Below are 6,594 nucleotides of genomic sequence, written 5' to 3'. Positions count from 1 at the left end.
CTTTCCCTAGTGACCCATTTTTTTCTTTTCTTTTTAGTACAAATTACCACTTCACTGATTCCTCTCTTAGTAACAATTCACATAAAACTAACTTCTCTTTAAAAAGGTTTGTTTTTTCCTGGATTACCTTACCTCACTACCATAAAGACCTTGATTAATTTGAATTAAAACACTAAATACAAAATTATTGATTTGTTTAGCAATTAAAGGTTTTAATATTCTGTAGTCTGATATAGTTCTCTCTTGCTAAGTCTTGTGGAATTGATTCAACAGTGATACACTTATTTATCAGAAGATCATTTGGTGTACTGGCACTGAATGGAGTTTTCTCTGCAAGCTGTATTTCTTGGGATTCTTTCTTGACTACATTTTATTGTCTGTTCTCTGATACAGAGCTAAGCTTCTATGATGCTGAATTTTGGTGGGAGAAAACAGAAACCCAGTATTAGGAGAGTGAAAGAGCAGGGTAATGACCAAACTTAGAAGCTGGTTATTTATTTAGACCCTAGAGCTGGAGAAGCACCTATTTAGAAGGGGGAACCAGACCATAAAAACTTTCTCCTTTCTATGGAGGCTATTGATAGTTACCAATACTCTTTGTTACCTATTCTGAAAAAGAGGCCGCTTGTGGTATAATCAATCATGATTCTTCTTAAAATGGTACAAATTATGGTTTTTAAAAAAGGTGTTTCAATATATAACTGCTTTGAAGATTTTTTTATGGTGCCTTATGTGATTAGTCATAATTAGAATGAATCCACTTTTTTTATTATAGCCAACTTTTATCTCAAAACGTAGACCTATCTCAAATATTTTTTCCTAGGAGATTTTAAAGTATGAAAGCTTGAGTTCTTCTGAATCTCTGAGAATTTTTATATTGACCTCAGCAGCCTTATATTTGTAGCAAAAATTGTATTTAAGGCTTTCTAAAACACTTTAGAAATGTTTCCTGATGATAATGAAAATAGATGTGACTCGTCAGAATGCACAGATCCAAGACTGATCTCGGGTTTCTTTGTCCTGTGTTCCATTCACTGGAAGCATTTAGTCAGGAAAGTTCCTGGAGGCTTTCTCAGGCTCCTCAGGAGAAATATTCAGTGGTCTCAGAAACAAAATAACAGCGACATAGGAGAAAAACCAAAGCATCGTTTTAGTAAAAATGCTGACAAAATAGAAATAAGCAGTGACATACTAGCCGTTCTTTGCCTTTGTTTTGGGAGTAGAGGAGATGCATAAAAGCACTTAGACCATTTAAAAACAACAACAACAAAAACAAAAAAACACTACCCCATGGCCTGCCTTTGTAGGACGCTGAATAGTTTTCTTTTATCCATTGTTTCCCCATAACTCTTAAGTCAGCTTTCTCACTTGTTAATTTCCTTTCCTGCCATCAGCTCACTCTGCTTTCACTGAGGTTTTTCAGACAAGAGGAGTGATGACTAAAACAGATTGAGTATATCCTGTGCTTTTCAACTCACCTAACCTACTTCTTAGATCTGTTAGACATATCCCATGGATACCACAGATGCATGTTTTTATGAGAGGGGGAAAAAAACTTTTGAAAGGATATGGTACATAGTAGACAAAAATGTGGTTGAACCCAAAAGGGTGTATTTTCTAGGCTTGCATCAGTAGTTAAGCAGTAATTATGCCCAACACTGAGTCATCTATAAACTCAAAGTAGACTTAAGCTACTTAAATCCACACACAGTAGATAATTCACACATCTGGCAAAATCACTTAAAAAAGACTGGCAGTCTGCCAGGCAAAAAGCAGAAAACAGAGATTGTCACTTTAATCCATATTATATAACATTAACACACCAAAAGAAAGAATGTATCAATAGAAAGGAGGTGAGAGAGGGTGGGCTAACATTTTATGAGGATGCCTCACATTGGTTTTTTTCTTTGTTTGACACAACTCACCTTCAATTAGGTTTTATTATCCCTGTTTTACAGATGAGGGAACTGAGCTCACAGAGGTTAATTTAATTTCCCCCAAAGTTTTAGAAAGGAGAGATGACAGTAACTACTTGAAATATGGTGAATTTAGCTTCAAAATAGGTAAGGTTTTTTATTGCCCCCAGCAGCGTAAATTTCCATAGTAAAAGCTTTGGGGGAATTAGAAAAAGGTTTTTGTGAATGAGCAATTCAGGATTATCCAACAAGTGCTTATTGAATGCTTATTATATACTTTATTCCTAGAAATGGAACTGTTGGAACACAGTCATTTTACGTTACTAGCATGGTTGGAATGAAAATAAATGTTAGGATTTAGGGATCCCCCCACCTCCACCTAATCAATCTTCCTCATACTTGGTCCAAGGAAAACTCAACACTCAAACCTTTGACCAGGGAGAGATGAGTTATGTCCCTTAGGTTTCTAGGTGGGGGACAGACCACTGTGTCCACTGTGCTCCCAATGGCGTATTGCAGTGGTTCCTTGATTCCCAGTCCTTCAGTAAACCTTCCCTAAGGATCTAGTCCTTCCAAAAGGTTGAAACCTTTATACCCTCAAGGTGGGTGTTGAACTGCAAAAGCATTTTTTGACTACTTTTCTTCGCAAGTTCTGCAAATGTGAGCTAGCATTTTACTTGTGCTTTAGAGTTTGTTTTCAAAGTATTGACTTTACCTTGGAAGTACTTTGAGAACTTTTGTTCTCAACCTTTTGGGGCTTCAGATCAACTGGGACAAAGAGAGCCATCTTGTTGTTATATACCATTTTACAAAGAAAGAAAACTTACTAAGTAATACAGAATTTAGGTGGATCAAGGGAAGAACTGTTCCAGCTTCTTACTAAGAGTGATTGGTTATCAGAATTTTAAAGGGATAAAAAAGTCAATTAACTGTGGGCTGAAGTCAGGATATCCTATAACACTTTTTAAAAGTATCATAATGATCAATACCCTAAGTTTTAAACAGGGCAGTTTCTTTAGTATTGTAATTTTATATGATGCCCTGGAGGTATTTGGGTGTCAGATATAATGGTATATATTTAAGTTGGTTTCTGCTAGTGGTTGTGAACATGCCAATGTAACAATTCTTGGTCCCCTTTAGTGACATTTACCAGCTTGTCTAAGAGGGGCACAGCTTATAGGGTCTCACTGCCCAAGAAGGGGTCTTGGGATCAGCCTGTTAAATCAGTTCAGTGCCTGTAGCAGCATTTTTAGCTTATGCTGCTTATAATTGATTAAATCCATGAGCCTAGAAAAGTATATTTTTAATAACAAACTGACAGACTTCATTACATATTAGCTCTACCCCAATTACCCTTTTTCTAAGATTACTATACTCATTTTAAAAAAGAATCTATGTTCTTTTTCCAACATAGAATAGAAAAGGTGGAAGTTTTAAATCTGAGTGAGACTAAGAAGATGAAGTTATTGGGATTCTATTCTGTGGGGCAGCTGACTGTCAGCTTAAACAGACGTCAGGGAAGTCCTCCCTGATTACAGAGTTTGGGGGTTGGGTATCCTGCTGATTTGCAAACCCACACTCGAGAGCTGGGGAGGGAATTCTGGTCGGCATTATCCCAACTCACTTTGTGCCTCATGGTTTCCTCAATGAAGAAAGGAATCATTTATGATCTTTTAGTAAGGGACTAGTCACTTAGCTCCCACCATGAGATCACTGTCCATACCAACTCATTGTTGTCCTACGGGAAATAAGCAGATAACTCGCAAAGTGAAATATGCCTGCATATCATTTTCCTGTTCCTTTTGTCAACTTCTGTGATTGATATTGGCCACCTTCTCCTCCCTCCCTTCCTTTTCCTTGGATGGACATTGACGTTTGAATCCCACTTGCAAATTTCTAAGGAAATGCCACATAGGAACTGGCAAAATATTCATCAGATGTGTGTCCTGATTTTCCGACTTAAATGAAGAACAGTTGCTTATACATAGTATATTCCAATAAAATGCTGAACAGGTCTGTACTACCTAATGATACCAACTCTCAGAAGCATTTAGAATAACTCTTTATACTGAGGCTGTTTTCCATCTCCTCTACTAAAATCTCATAAAAGTATTTCTCCATGACACTGAAATGTTTCTTATGTATCTTATTTCCTTTGGTTGCTCTGTGTCCTTATCTTTAGCGTTACTATTTCTGGGCATAGTGGGTCTCTGGCGAGTTACCAGTTTAGTGATTAAATGGTTGGAAAGTTTCACCAGGATTTAGCCTCTTTGTATAAATGGCTCCCAAACTTGTCTCCACATTGGAATCCCCTGGGAAGCTTCAAGAAATCCTGATGTCTGGGCCCCGTTTCCAGAGGGTGATTTAATTATCTGGAAGTATGGCTTGGGTTTGGAATTTTAAAAAAGAACCCAAGTAATTCCAATATGCAGACAATTTGGGGGATCACTGCCTTAGAGTCATCTAGGGAGCTTTGAAGAATACTAAATGTTTAAACCCCAGCTCACACCAATCAAACTGGAACATTTGGGATTGGGGTAAGTTTAGAGTATAGCCAAGATTGCCAACCACTGCTTCAGAGAAACTCAAAAGTTGATATCTTTCTTGAAAATGGAGGCTTTCAGTAGAACCGGTAATTTATTTACTAGTCCTTCGGTCAATTATTGAGTAGTTTTTAAATAGTTAGGTCTATGACTTAATTTACTAAACATTCTAAATAAACATGCAGTTAATTAAGAATGTGTGTTATCCATCCTATCTCTAAGTAACCTAGAGAAAATGAGTATGGGTTGGCTCACTAATACTTCCTGATAAAAACAATTGACAACAAGTCATGAGAGCTTGGTTTCCTGGCTGCTGGCTATCTTGCTTGTAGTCATTATAATAACTGTCTCTCTTGCTGGGCTCCCTGTCATCTCTTGAAGTGCCACTGACCTGTGGCTATAGATGTTGCTAGAGGTTTATAGATCCTCCCCCACCTTGAATTAGCTCAAGAATCACCTGTGACCAAATGTTTTGTAGTCAGCAACCACCCTTCCTTACCAAGGATTTTTCCAGCTACCTAGATATTCAGTTCCCTTTGTTCATTAATTCTGCAAGTGTCGTTAGCACTTTCTATGTACCATGTATTGTGATAGGTACTGGGAATATAATTTATGAATAAAACATAGTCCTTGGCCTCAAGGGACTCACAGGCTATTCTAATTCATTATGATGAATGCTAAGAAAGTGGTAAATATAGATGCCAATTACCTATTTTTTTTTTTTGACGTGACCACTAGGAAAGTGGCTCAGCAGGCCATGAACACTTGTTCCTTTCTTGAAATTGGATTCAGCAGGTTACTTCACTGTTCTCAGGCAGAGATATGCATAACCCTCCTGTATCCCTTTTCCTCCTTAAACTGATCAGAAGTCCCCTGAGGAGAGAGACTTAAATATAATCCCAACACTGGTAACATTGTTATCTATTAGTATGTTGGTTCACACACATTTTCTGTGTACCTCTTAAATGGCAAATGGAGTATATTCTCTGAAAGGCTAGGCTCACTTTAGTTTATGATTCTCATTTAATTTATTTTATAATACTTCCTCTGAGGTGGTTATCTTCATTTCATTTTCTAGATAGGAATAGCAGGAATCTACATTAAAAAAATGTAGCAGATGTAAAAGAATGTGGGGTAAAACTCAGCTTCCTTTTTTACAGTCCAGTGTCTTTTCTATTTAATGACGTAAACTTTGAAAAGTCGTTAATGTAAGACTTTGTTCTATGTAGAGCTTCCTTCATATATAATATATGAAGGGCTTCCATACTATTCTGGAGTGGGTCCTTTATACTATACAGCTATTACCATCTTAAGCAGAACAAGCACCAAGGGAAGCTGTCTTGCCTTCTTGAGGGTTTGAGGATCCTTCCTAAAAGTGGATGCTGAGCCTTGCTAACTACTTTCCCATTGCCAACGCTAAGAGTGTGGCCCAGCATTCTTGAGTGCAGAGCCAAGAATCTCATTTGGAAAGGGAGCAATTCTTCATTACCCCAGATTATAAAAAGACTCAATTAATAGCTATCCCATCTAACGACGTGTCAGATTTTTTCCTATATAAACTGTAAGCCTAGACTTTTGAGGCCAATGATTTTATACATTTACACTATTTTCCTTAACAAAGGACTTTAGTATAATAACTAGCCGTGTTAATCTCAATTAGAATTTTTGATTAGTCTGTTTATTATAAAATTTACTTATTTTTAAAATCAATTCAGCTTCTGAAAACATTTTACCAATTTCTATGTTTACCATTACTTCAACTCCTGTTTCTGGGTTCACTTTTCTTGTTGCTGAAGTCCAGGGCAGATCTGATTTTGTGGAGTATATGCAGCTAATACACTCTGAGACCTTCTTTTAATGTTGCGTTGGCCAAAAAGTAACATCTTACGGAAAAACCTGAATGAACTTTTTGGCCAAACCTATAAAATACAAAGTTAGGAATGGAAGTTTCTTTTTTTTTTTTTTTTTTTTTTTTGGTGTGCACCCACATTTTATAGTATTACGGTATGAGGTTTTTGATTTTTTTTTAATAAATTTATTTATTTTTTGGCTGCGTTGAGTCTTTGTTGCTGCGTGTGGGCTTTCTCTAGTTGCCATCAGGGGCTACTCTTCGTTGGCGGGCGGGGGGGTCTCAT

This window comes from Lipotes vexillifer, unplaced genomic scaffold (genome assembly GCF_000442215.2).
Source record: "Lipotes vexillifer unplaced genomic scaffold, Lipotes_vexillifer_v1.1 scaffold336, whole genome shotgun sequence".
Lineage (NCBI taxonomy): Eukaryota > Metazoa > Chordata > Mammalia > Artiodactyla > Lipotidae > Lipotes > Lipotes vexillifer.
Note: the sequence above shows the minus strand (reverse complement) of the source record.